Source organism: Hyperoodon ampullatus, assembly GCF_949752795.1.
Source record: "Hyperoodon ampullatus genome assembly, chromosome: 14".
Taxonomy (NCBI): Eukaryota; Metazoa; Chordata; class Mammalia; order Artiodactyla; family Ziphiidae; genus Hyperoodon; species Hyperoodon ampullatus.
The window spans coordinates 47,372,776-47,386,956 of NC_136927.1; the positions used below are offsets into that span (position 1 = coordinate 47,372,776).

Genomic DNA, 14,181 nt, shown 5'->3' on the forward strand with positions numbered 1-14,181 from the left:
GCACCCTGCATGCCCGATGTAACCAGCACGGTGGGCAAAGGAAGCTCCCGGCAAGGTGTGTGCAAGAGCTTCCTACCCCAGCGGACGCTGGCCCCTAACTGGCTTCTCCCGCTGACCCCTGGGTGTAATAGTAGCTGAATATTTCCACTCATTACTAAACGCAAACAGCTTCCTGCTGACTGGGGAGGTGGGGGCGAGTCATTTACAGCTGTACTCTCTCCGCAAAACTGTGCAGATTATCAGTGACTGTACCCTGAGCCCAGAATGCACCAGGCGCTGTAAGCACTAGATGGATGACAACAGCAAAGTGGGCACTTTCCCGTTCGCTCTGCCTTGGTTAGGCCTTCCTATCTTCCTCCATTCCTTATTTATTTTGACCTTTCCCATAGTTTGTCCTCTTACAGGGAGAGTCTAGGGATGGCATTCACTCTCCACCCATCTTAAACGCCCTCACTGTGGTTTTGCCTAACGGTTTTACTCTCATTTTCATCTTGAGACCATCCCACGAGTCATTTTCTTAGCTGCCACTCTGATGAACACCACGCCTGCCCCTTCTTTCCCAATGCTGTGGATTTGAAAGGCGGGCAATTTTTATGTGCTGTTTAGTTTTCCAGCCACTATATTCTTTATATTTTAAAATTTAATGGATCTTTGTAGGAAAAAAAATAACACTGAATGCTGATAAACAATCACATATATAAACATATCGGCATGCAGGCACATACACGATATGGATTTAGAATTTCAGTAGAGTGCATAGCTTTTATTTGGGGGTGATTCTGAGATCTTCATTTTTCAAGGGTCCATTGTCCCTTGTTATGCTGTTGGTAAAAAGAAGCCAGCAAGTAGGAGGATACAGAATCACTGCAAAGATAGCTGCAAAAAGGAGCCTGGGAAAGCCTAGGTGGGTAGCACTGTGATGAACAGGGATGATTAATACAAGTTCTTCCACATTGCATTTAGCTTACGGGGAGAGGAAGAAATACTGACTTTCTGATTAATACTCTAAAATCCTCAAGTTCAGACAAAATGCTACCTAAATTGTCTGCCAAATCTACTCGTATCTTATATGTCCTCCTCACTGAGGTGGCTCCCAATGTCAGCTTTGCTCTGCAAGCTGTTCGGAGCTGTAAGTTAGGAGCTATAACTGAGTTTAATCGGTGCCTGGATTTTCCATAACTTACTGATATTTGGCCAGCTCCATTTTTGGCAAATGCAGAGAGTCCTAGATGTCCATAAGGAGAATGACAACTTAACAAATCAGCAGCTTTTGGGTACTTATGGAAAGGTTGAGAACAAGCCAGCTGCTTCCTCTATCGGAGGTGATGCATGGCTAATTTATTTATTTTAGCATACAGTACACAGATGTGGCTGGGTTGTTAATTTTGCTTTGCTACCAAGAGTTACAAGGTATCAGCTATCGGCTGATTTATTTGAAATCCTCCCTGGAACGCATCAGAATTTTAATTGTTTCCTGAATTTCTGCAACAGAAGAATTGATGTCACTGGAAAATGCCCTGGGTCCCTGCTGACTGCAACTAACTCCCAGTGACTGATTTCCAATTGATACAGATGAGGCCTGAGAGGCGGCACACACAGATATACCCACGTGAGCCCAGCAGCCCAGTAATGACTAACGGAGATGATGGGGGAGACCAAACACTTCTTTCCGACAACTCATCAAGTGCACTGCTCTTCTCAACAGATGTAACCACCGGGGCCCAACATAGATGCTGCCGGGAACAGATGGTGCCGCGGGGCAGGTCTCTGTTCCCTGCTCCCTGGGTTGGGCTCGGCAAGATGGAGAAAAGGGCCTGTGTGTGCCGTGTGCAGGGGGTGGGACAGGCCTGTGTTTTCCAGCAGCAGGTAAAATCCATTTGTCACACCAGCTCCAACCGGGTTTTCAGCACAGAAGTTAATATCTGAAGCCAATGAGGCATCCTGTCCCAGCGCTGCAGGGAAGCAGGGGGAAGCCTCTCACTAACTGTGTCCTCTGAGAGGAGGGAGGGCCAGAAGAAAGGAAGCGGGTGGTGGGTCAGAGAGGCAGAGGGAGGCCTGGAAAGGGAGGGACACAGATGAAGACGTGGACTAGGCTTGCAGCAGCGTTAAAGGCTTTGCTTTTTTATATTGCTTTTAAAACAAGATGGCAGGCGGATAAGGGGGAAGGGAAAAGAGGAAAAGAGTGTTTTCTCTTAAATACCTTCAGGGGAAGAACCGCCACTGCCACCAAAGCCACTGCCACCACCATTAACACCGCTAAAATCATCAAGTCCTTCCACCTGTCCCCTCCCCCTCCAAAAAAAAAGCTCCAGGAGAGAAAACCAAGTGTTTCCTTTCTCTGTTTGTAACAGAGTCTCAGCAATCTCACAAAAGCAGCCTCTACATATTCACTCAGTCTGAAATACAAATACACACAACAGCAATAAATTTCCACTACCTCCAACTCTGAACACTGCCAAGGCATGTGGCACAGAGAGGGTTTTTATGAGCTGCCAGGATCCCACCTTCATAAAGAAGAGATTTAGTCCATTCTGTCTATTTATTTTGTGTAGAGAAATCAAGGGCAATAAACCATGAAGAAATGCACTCTACCTTATTCCATTTCACACTTTTGTCAACCACGCTTTATCGAGTATCTGAATGAATTTTTAATATCGTGCCACAAAATGCTTTGGTCTTCTATCATATGCGGGGACTCTATCCATCTGATAACACTTGGGAGTTCTGAGAGATACTCAGCACTGAAGAAAAACAGCTTTAAAGTTTAGTCATTCTGATGGAATGTAAAAGCTTATATCAGTGACAGGTTGACAGAAAAAGCTGTTTTCCTTTCCATTTCACAGACTTCCACGTATGAACGCCATGAAACATGTCAGGACTTTCTCTGAGTCTATGAAGACAGAGATGGCATCTGCTCCCAGTGGGAAGCCCTTCTAACCAGTAATACTATAAAATTTCATGATTCTGAATTCTGACTGACATTCAAAAGGGCAGGGAGGAGGTGTTTACTATATTTTATAGAGCAACATCAACTGCTTGTCTTAGCACAAAAATATAGTTTTATGGTATACAATGCCACCTCAACCATCTTTCCTCTCTCCCTTTTTCTCCTGCAGAAAAAAAAATCATAATCCATTTGTGTTAACTGAAGAGGTTTCTAATTTCCTGCTGTGGGTAGGATGGAGCTGATATTTACATCTTCCCTGAACTATACTCATTTCTTGACTTCTTCAGGAAGCTGTTGGCATAAAGGGAGAGGGTTTCTATTGGTTCCAAGGCCAGTCTATGGATTTTAAGTTGCAGCAGGAACTACTGCTCCAGTTTTAAACTATGCTGCTGCCCTCCAATTCCTACTGAATTTGGGTAGAAGCAGCAGTTAGAGACAATGTTCATGAAACTCAGTTCACTGGGTTTGGGTTATGGTGGCACTGTCTTTTCTTCCTATATCGTCTTAGATGGAAAAGATGATAAAGCAAATTACCCTAAAGTATATAACAATGACAAGTAGGCAACATACAACTGTTAAAAAACACACCAAAGGCTAACAGGGCCTCCTATTTTCTCTGCATATGCCCAGACCCCTGTAATGAGGCACTTGAGATTAAAAGGTAGTGGGTAGCACAGCCAAGTCACTCCAAGTGTTCAAATAATCCCTGCTCACTGTGCCTGAACCATACATTTTTTTTTTTTTTTTTTTGCTGTACGCGGGCCTCTCACTGTTGTGGCCTCTCCCGTTGCGGAGCACAGGCTCCAGACGCGCAGGCTCAGCGGCCATGGCTCACGGGCCCAGCCGCTCCGCTGCACGTGGGATCTTCCCGGACCGGGGCACGAACCCGTGACCCCTGCATCGGCAGGTGGACTCTCAACCACTGCGCCACCAGGGAAGCCCAACCATACATTTTTTTAAAAAAAATGTTTTAAAAGCTGAAAGTAAACCCTGATTTGAAAAGGCAACCTGATATGCTTCTTAGTTCACCGATACTAATTATCCCTGAAAATTCCCCCTTGAGTGGAAGAGACTAAGGATCCTTCAAAACAAAGACAATGAACTGAGTATTTCCTAGGAAAATGTGAGCACCTTCATCACCTGCATGCCAGAGAGAGATGGGCAGGAATAAAGGCCACGTAAGGGAGAGGTCAAGAGATGTAGGAAACTGGATGACAAACCAACAAGCTCTATTGATGGTTTACTGTGAGGAGGGAAGGGAAGACACAGAAGAAAGAAGACAAAGTCCCCCATGCATTTAAAAAATCTTTTTACATATCCCAACAGGGGCATTAAAGCCCTCAAAGGGGGCAAAAAAAAAGTTCTCGGGAGTGAAAAAATCATGTATGACAAAAACTCTGGCCCTTTGAAGTTCAATCCTAGCCTACAAATATCATTCCTTAGTATTTACTTCCATGGTGTGGGGGGCAGAGGGGTGTCTTTTTTTTTTTTTTTTTTTTGGCTGCACTGCACAGCAGACAGGATCTTAGTTTCCCCAACCAGGGATTGAACCCATGCCCCCTGCAGTGGAAGTGCAGTCTTAACCACTGGACCGCCAGGGAAGTCCCGGTGGAGGTGTCATTTTTAAAAATGTCTAAAAAGGTTTTTTGGAGGGGAGAGGGTTATAAGGAAAAAGATTGATAAACACTGCTCTAAGTACATTAAAAATGCAGTACATGTGCCCACAAACCACACCTGAAGAAAACTCCTTATAAAATGACCATTGCTGGAGAAGAAAGAAGTGAACTGTTATAAGCTTGTGCTATGGGCTGGCTGTGCTGGGCTAGGATGTGACTGATGTCCCTGGCGTGTGATAAGCTTGCAAAATATGTCTGAAATGCATTTGCTCTTCCTGATGATTCTTTGAGATAAGTTTCATTGTCTGTAATTTACATATGAGAAAACTAAGACTCAGAGCATAAGTGGTCTGTCTGAGGGTCACACAGCAATTGAGTGCAGAAGCCAGGACTTATACTTAGGCTCTGATCCTGACGGAATCCGACCACCCCTACGATACCCTCTGCCCACAGAAGGGTGAGGGTGGAGTGACAAATGATGGATTATACACTTGAGGCCTAGCAGGTGTTATAAAACAAGAAAAAATACAGGCTGGGATACGGAAGACCTCAGAAAGAGAGAGAAAATGCACGTGGAGATTAAGGAGAGAGAGGATATTCAGAAGATATTCAAATTCTCATTCGCTTAAAAAATATTACAACTGCTATCCATGTCACCAAGCTTTCTGGACTCATTCCTGCTTCTTGTTTTTGAACCTGGGTGTGAATATTTTCAAGCTTTTCCCCCAACCAATTCTTTAAGAATCAGGCTGGTAATGTGACATCTTTGATCTCCTTCCAAAACCTCTCTCTAAACACAAAGGTTGAACAGAAAGGACTACAGTATCTACACAAGTTTAAGGGGACCCAAACCGTCTAGCACATACACAAAGCTGTAATGAATTTTGTATCAGAACATGCTGCCAAGCCTTCCTTATTTATTCTTTTGTGGCTCTGCTCAGTTTCTTCAGGAAATAAGACCTCATAGGGAGCCAGAGAGAGGCCTGGTCCTTCACCCCTTCTTGAGCAATTTCTTTTGTTGAGAGAGTGAGAGGAGGAAAATGGCTGGGAGCCTTGAAACCCCAGAGTCAGGGTGTTGGGGTATATATTTACATTTGAGGATGCTCACTGGAAGGCAGATCCTTGGCCATGGTAGGCAGTCAGACAGATGCCAGGCAGGCGGCCGATGATCTGATGACAGGAAGACCCTGCTGTTTTCCAGTTTGTTTCAACGTGAAGTGCCAGGGGATGGCATTCACATTAGCTACCACCCCTGAGAGCAGCAGTGGGACCCAAGGTGTGGGGTGGGTGGGGGAACCCTGGCCGAGCCTCCTGACATAATTCCAAGTACTGACTTGGCTGGTTGGCTGCATCTTTGCCTGGGATGGTGCTGGCAAGAAACTACAGAGTGCCCTTCCTGGTGCTGTGGAAATCCACACATCCTGCTGTCTCTTTTTCATTTTGTGATCACATACCCTGCCCAAGGCAGTGTTTTAGCAACGCTGCAACTTTTGAGCAGGTGGCTCAATGAAAGTTCATTTGTAAACAAGGGGTTTACAAATGAACTTTCCCGGGGCACCTTTCCTGGGAAATTCTGGTGCCCAAGCCCACCCAAAAAGTCCTAGTCAGCATATAAATGCCTTAAAGGACAGAATTCATTAACAGTATTATTTCACCTATACCCAAGCTCCGTCTAGCTATAACACTTCTACGGGAAAAAATATTTAAAATTCAAACTAGAAATGCCAACAATGAAAAAGGTACTCTCTCTTCAGGTGCATCCAGGGAAGTGCATGAGCTCTCTAACTGATGATAGTGGAAAAACCCGGTAATTATTATAATAGTTACCAATTATAGGGGCTCAACTATGCACCAGGCACTGTAACAGTCCCATCCTATTTCATTCCCAAAACTACTCTCAGGAGATAAACATGATTACCTTCCTTTAACAACTGAAATTGAAGCACAGAAACAGAAGGTCAAATAAATTGCCCAAGGTCATACAGTTAGGAAGTGGGATGAAAGTTACGCCCAAGCCCAGTGACTCTTCACACATTGTTCCTTCTACATATGCAAGGCTTTCTCTAATTTCAAAGCCTTCACCTAAAAGGGGTCCCATAAAAAAGCCCCTCTGGAAAAGTGTGCTGCACTCTACATACCAAAACACTAGGTTAAATCTCCTTCCCAATAACCCATGAGCTGTGTGACCAGGGAATCATTTCTTCATTACTTGACGCCTCAGTTTCCTTACTCAGAAAGTGAGGTAAGTACCAAGGGTATTCAAAGATAAACTATAAAGTTTTACATGTGTCGGCCCTCTTCACAGTAAAATGTGGTGCAGCATTGGCCTCACAGAGCACTCTGAGACACCTGACCCTATGTCCCCGGGCAGCCACCATCCCAGCTGAGGCCTGCCAATGCCAGGAGCGGCCAGTCTTTATGACGGCCATGTCAAGAACCGCAGCTTCACAGCTCCATAAATAGCATCTTCGCTGTAATTCTCTACTTCCTGGGTTGATACAAACGTTCTTCCTCTCTATTGTCATTCAGTCAATATATTTTCTTTTAGTTAAGATGTGCCAATTGCCAGGCACCCTAGAGGTGCCTCCAAAACACAACATTCTATTTTCACAGTGTGAGATCACAAAATACAGGCAGCATGTCTGGAGCTTTGGGGGGAGCAAGGACCCCAAAGCACTATAATGATTTATAATACCTCATATTTGGCTGTGCTGGGCCAAAAATGCGTATAGAAGGGTTATGAGTTGATCAGAAACCTGGGGGCAATGTTATCATAGTAAAAGACCTGTCAGTCTCTTTGTCTGGTACATCAGCTCAGACACTGGTGTGTGGAAAGGAAATTTTTCATTGTGTGTTTCTATGGAGTACTGATCCTTTTACATGAATGTGCCACCAGCCCTGGGGAACCGAACTGCTCTGTGCACGCGACCGTGCCTGGTGGGACGACTGGAGGACCCAGAGCTCTGCCTCTCCCGGATGCAAGGAGAGAGAGCAGTGTCCTCTTACCCCTCCCACCAGCTCTTCTTTGACCTTCACCTGCACGTGACTAAACGAAGCTTTCTCTCTGGATCCCTTCCCTCCCTTCTCTCTGCAGTCTCACCTGTCTCTCCTGTGGCCTCCACGGGGTGGCCCGTCACATCTGTAGCCCTAGCAGAGCTCCTGTGCCCCAGCTCCTAAAGCTACACCCCACTGTGCTGTCAGTTCTAGCGCTGTCCTTCCACGTGGAGCTCACCCCCTGCCCCTCCCTCCTGGCCTCACCACTCCTTGTCTCAAGGTCACAGAGACTCAGAGGGGTCACCTGGAGGAGCTTCCTTCCCCCACCGGACACTGTGCCGCCCTGCGAGTCACTGATGTGGCCCCTCCCCGCCCTATGCCTTAGGGGCTGTGGGAGAGGAGAGAGGTGTGGAAGGTGAGGGTGGAAGGGGGAGCAGGTGTGTGTAATCTGAATCAGGTCCCCAGGGATTCTGTTACTGCTCCCCTCGCACCGTGCAAAACGCTTCTCTCAACCTCGGCATTATTTGTTAAGTCCCATTTCTCTCTCACGTTCCTCATCAAATTGGCTACCCAGTCCTTGCCGACTGCCTCTCAAAAACACCTCCCCTATCTGATTCTTCCTGTCCATCCCACACCCCCAACCTCATTACCTCCTGCCGGGATTGTCGCTGCAATCGCTTGCTAGCCGTCTCCGAATCTCCAGGCTCTCTCAGCTCCAATCCATCTTGCCCACTGCTGCCAGATTAACCTTCTAAAGCGGTGGTTTCTAAATTCTGGCCTGCATTAGAATCACCTGGGGAGCTTGTTAAAGATATAGATGCCTTGACCCCAACCTATAGATTAGGATTGAGCAGGTCTGGGCGGGGCCCGAGGTGTATGTATTTTTAACAAGCTCCCAGGTGACTGTGATGCAGTCAAGGCTGGAGACTCTCTGGCACAGCTCTCACCATGGTGCTCCCTTCAAAAACTAAGTTTCAAAGGCTCTCCACTGCCTACCAATCTCCTTCAGTCTTTAAGGCTTGGCATGTTCATGCCCCGGTCTGCCTTTTAACCTCGCCTCCACTCTACCTCAACATGAACCACCACTCCGCCATGCTGAATCCTGACTGCTCGCATCTTCCCAGGCAAGCTTTTTACTTCCTTGCCTCCTAACCTGCTCAAGCTGTTTCCCGTGCCTTGGATGTTCTGCCTTCTTCATTTCCAACAAACAATGTGAAGGGCTGGAGGTGGGGGACTTTCAGACAGAAAGATCGCACAGTTGGGTACAATGCACCATCGTACATCTTGGAATGGAGATCTAAGCCACAAGAAGGGATACCTACACTGACACAAAATAAATGCTCATTTATTTTTCAAGATGACCTTCTGAAACATTAATTTACCCAGGGCTGCTCAACAACACAGAGAGAGTTGCTGATAATCAGACTCAGCTGACCCTAAATCCAGGGTTCTTTCAACTACATGATATTTGCTATCATTGTAGTTAAATCTGATATAAGGAGCTACCCTAGGTCATGGTTACTTTTCAACCTGTGAAGATAAATCAGAGTTGACTTATTTGTGTTCCTTACATAGTAGGCCTTGTGACCAAAAGCTCATTTTGCCCACTGGAGGCTGAAGGTTAGGAGTACTGTTTGTACAATGAAAGAGTTCTAGAAACTCTCAATCAACTTCCGTTTCCCTTATTTCCTGGAGTAACCAATCCTTTCTGTTACGCTTTCCATGCAGCTTACTGAGTGATACCACACACACTACATCTTTGCATCCGATTGGCTAGTCTCTAGTTTGCCCACACACTTCTGCTCTCATCAGCTGAGCTGTATCCTCAGCAACACGCTGCTGTGATCAGTTCCAACTCTTTTTACACCGTTTTGCTGGGTATTCTGATTATACTGTTAATATTTAACTATTATCTACACTGATGAAATAGAAATATGGAAAAGGAATTGTTATATCTCTAAAGCCCACGAAGAATGTTCTAGAAACACTCACTAAAAGCAGAAGACTTAAGGACAAACTGTTCTTCATTTAGGTATGGGCAAGGCAACTGTAAAAAAAAATTGACAAAAGAAAACACTCTTAAATCTAGAAGGATTCCACACTTTACAAATGTCTAAGATCTCCCTCCACTTAAACTGAAATTCAGACTGCAGAGGATGCATTAGGGATGTGAATTATGCAAGAAAGATGGTACAGAACTCTACTAAGCAAACCCATGAACGAATGAGAGACTCTGGCCATGTACATGGAATGGTATGATGCTGAAAATCAATCAGTGTGATTCACCATATTAACAAACTAAAAAACCATATGAAAAACCTAAAGCTAAAACATACTTATGGTGACAGACTGAATGCTTTCACCTCAAGATCAGAAATGAGACAGGAATGTCCACTCTCACCACTAACAGTGCAATCACCAAGAAAAATAAATAGAAAAATCCAGATTGGAAAGAAAGAGGTAAATTGTCCTTGTTTGCAGACATAATAACCATCTATGTTCAAAAACCAAATGGAATCTATAAAATAGTTACTAGAACTAGTAAGTGAATTTAGCATAATTACAGAATATATAATTACATTATCAAATATAATATACATAATTAAAAATCATTATACAAAAATTAATTGTACTAACCAATTATAACAGCAACAATCAGAAACTGAATTGAATTGAAATTTTAAAAATTGTGTATTTTACAATAGTTTCCAAAAAAAAGAAATATTTAGGGATAATTCTACAAAAAATCTGAAAGACCTGTGCACTGAAAAATATAAAATATCCCTAAATAAAATTAAAGACAACCTAAAAAAATGGAAAAATATTTTGTTCATGGGTTGATACACACAACAACATAGATAAATCTCAAAATAATTATGCAGAATGAAAGACAAAAAAAGAATACACACTATATAATACTATAAACGTGTAAAGTAATCTGTAGTGACAGAAAGCAGATCAGTGGCTGCTTTGGTGGTGGTGGTGAGGGGGCACGAAGGGGAGGAGGAAACTTTGGGGCGACAGATATGGTCACTATCTTGATTGTAGTGGGGACATCATGGATGGTACATATGGCAAAACCTATCAAATTGTATACTGTAAGTATGTATACTTTATTGTACATCAATTACACTACAATCAAGCTGTTTTTAAAAAATTAAATGTTGATAACACGCTTCCCTTTTTATGACTTCCTCCTTTAAATGACTTTCCCAATTAACTAACTACATACATCATTGGTTAACAGGGCTCTTCCTCTGTGTGTAATGTAAATGGCCTGAGAGTGGAGAGCAATCATCATTTAGAGCTAAAACAAACCTTGGAATTATCTAATATGATGTACAGATTAAAAAGCTGAGGTTGAAGAGAGTTAAGTGAGGTTCCCAGGTCCATACAGCCAATTAAAGAGCAGAGCTGGGTACACATTCCCAGCTCCCCTGACTTCTGATGGCTCCCCGATCCTGTAATCTGTGTTCATCTACAAAGTTTGGCAACCACTTATAATTCTAGAAACAATCCTCAATGAAGCAAAGTTGTCAACTACAATTCCACCTACATTAAAAACATGGCAGTTGACTGCTGTGACCACTTGAGCATGATGAGCTCATCTATGGGACCAGGGGCACAAACCTTTGCATACTCAGCTCAGACACACCTTCTGGTCCACAAACATAAGATCCATCTATTTCTTTCTTTTATCAGTAGGAAGACCTACTCATGGTGATCATGACTCTGATTAAATCTCAAAATGGGTAGAGGCTGGCAAGGAAGGAGGAACGGAGCACAGACTTTGAAGACAGACAGCTTTGGGATCAAATCTCAGTTTTTTTCATTTAAGATCTGAGGAAATTTGGACCAAGGTAACCTCCCTGAACCTACACTTCTCCTTGATAATGTGAGATAATACCCATCTTATAGGATTATGAATGATGATTAAATGAAAACATAAAGTATCCAGTCTGACATGTAACCTGAATGTTCAACCAGTGGTAGCTATTATAGCTAGGTGAACACTGTGTGGTCGTAGAACTGTGATTATCCAGTGATTACCACAACTCCTCTGTCACCCTGGGCTGTATGAGAACTAGGTCCCCACTTTCTCTCCTATGGTCTTTACCACACTTTCCCCACCACACTGGTTAACATCCTCTACACTACTGAGAATCATTGATCTAATAGGCCACTGAGAATCACTGATCTAATGGGCCACAGAGATTGGTGGGAGATTGTCTTATCCCTTAGAACTTCAGAACATAGATTATCCTTCATTCACCTCATTTTTGCTGAGATCTAGTCCTTCCAAGGATAAACACAGGACTATGGTCAGCAAAATTCAAATGAGTGACTGATAGCATATCAGACCCAGGCAGTTTAGCTTATTTGTGAATAGCCTGGGCGTTCAAGTCCAAATGCTTGGGTTCATGTCTTAGCTCCAGCAAGGGACATAACCTGTAATGCATCAGTCTCCCCATCTATAAAATGGGCACTACCTCAAAAGGTTGTAAGAATGACATGAAACCATGCAAAGCCGCTGGCACATAGGAAACTCAAAATAAGGTCTGATAATTATTAATATTACTCTGATTCTGTAGGGGGGAATAAAAGCCATGAAGAGGCCTAGGTAAGGTGAATTCTCAAAGGAATGGAAAATAGCCAGCCTTTCAAAACAACTGGTAAAACCTCCAGGGAGATAGGTATCAAGCAATAACAACCAACAAGGCTATTTGTGAAGCTGCTTTCGAAGAGGGAGCTCTTGTGGAAGCCCAAATGAATAGAACGGGTTCCCAACACTTGCTTTTTCTTTGCCAAAAAGATGTTAAGGTGAATGAAGAAAATGCTTCAAGCTGCTGCTTGCCATGAGGTGTCAATGGCTCACCCTCTGTCTGGTTTTTGATAAAAGACAGGCTGAGCACATGGAAAAATGGGGAAAGTGAAGAAGAAAAAAGACAAACTGGATGCTCCACAAGCTGGCTTTCAAAGGAGACAGGCATTAAAGGTTAGAAGAGGGATGCTGGACTCCACATTACAGAAGCCAAATTATTTCAAACGCAGAACATATCAGTTGCACGCTTTGGCGCCAGTGACTGGTTAAGAGCAAGGAGGCAGAAGAAGAACGCACGGAGTCCCTCTTTTATCATCAGCCTGTGCTACCCTCTCCACGAGAGGAGAACAAGATCAATGAAGAGGTGTTTGTGGGACAGAACCTGCCCGAGATAATGAGGAACCACTGGAGAGAGTGGGCCCAGGCTCTCTCTTTGGCTCTGAAAACCCACTTGGGAGCCAGGCTATTTTCTGTGACCCCAGGAAGTTCCGGGGAGATACTGTGTGCATGCTTCAGAACAAACCAGCCCGTCTGTTTGGGGGCAGATGGGCAACCCCCAAAAGCTACACTCTGGTGAGGACTGCTGGTTAACCAAACACCCTCCTCCACTCTTCCAAGCCAGCACACATGTGCTGGGAATCTCCTGAAAACAAGTTCCCCAAGAAGACATATGGTGCTTACTTGCTAGCAAAGAGTGCTAACAAGACAAACTGAGAAGGAACAAGGGAGAAGGCTGACTGAGTTTTTCAGTCCCACGAGGAGGTGAGACTCGGGCTGGAGGACTTGACGGTGCTACCAGTGCAAAGGCCTGGCCCAGACGGAGGAGCCCCTGAGCACTGCTGCTTGCACCTCCTCCCAGCAGGCAGACTGGCAAAGCAATACACCCTCCTGTCAGGAGTGGGAGTGGTCACTTGCCCCAGGCAAGTGGTGGCTCTCTGAGGTTTCACATCCTTAGGGGTAAGGAAGGGCCCCGGCAGAAAACCTCTTTAAGCTTCACTCCTTGAAAAAACTGTCTCCACGGCTCTCAATCATCCAGGAATCCAGTCCCTTTCTGATCCCACTAGAAAACAGGAAAATGAAAAGCTCACATTGCTGAGTGTGTCTAGGGGGCAAACGGCTTCTGAAGATTCATGGAAGACGGTGGGGTGTCATGGCAAGAGCCGTACCAATGGCGAACTGAATCCCATCTTAAGGACCAGCTATAGTTAGCAGGCGGAGGCAGGCTGAGTATGCATCAGTTGGTTTTCAAAATATGTTATTTACAATACGCAGCAGATGTTCTTTGAATTCTAATGTGAAAATACAGGCTTTTTATTTTTTACCGACAGACTAAAGAGTACACTTAATATAATAATCTTGCAAAGTCCAAAGATTACCTCACAGTTTGGAAACTACTATGTTGAGTCATTAGTCCCATTACTCAGTATTTTCAAAACTCACCAGATAAATATGGTACACTGAGACTTCCTGGTAACAACCTTCTATTTTTTGCAAGGAAGAACACAGCAAGGCTTCCCAGAAGCCTCAATTAAATCTCGAAAATGTTTCTAAAATATTCTGAAGCACAACACATGCACACATGCTGAAGTGTTTCTGGAGATCTTTGCTCACAGATGAGTTTCTGCTGTCATTCGTTTTTAAAAAAAATGTACTGGGTGCCTCCAAAGGGCTAGGACGTACACGAGGCTAAGGGAACACAGAGATGAGCAAGAAACGGTGCCCTCAACGAGCCTCTTGTCTACACAGACCAAGTAAATGGACACTTACAAAGCTCTAGGGATAAGCTCTATACCAGTTGGCAC

At 44.3% G+C, this 14,181-nt stretch overlaps 1 protein-coding gene across 5 annotated transcripts in view; it reads right to left on the minus strand.

Moving 5' to 3' along the window:
- The window catches only part of AUTS2 (activator of transcription and developmental regulator AUTS2), a gene marked incomplete at its 5' end in the record, with an annotated part of 1,137,287 nt that overhangs the window by 351,667 nt on the left and 771,439 nt on the right, over window positions 1-14,181 (minus strand). The gene's annotated exons all lie outside the window — the stretch shown is intronic.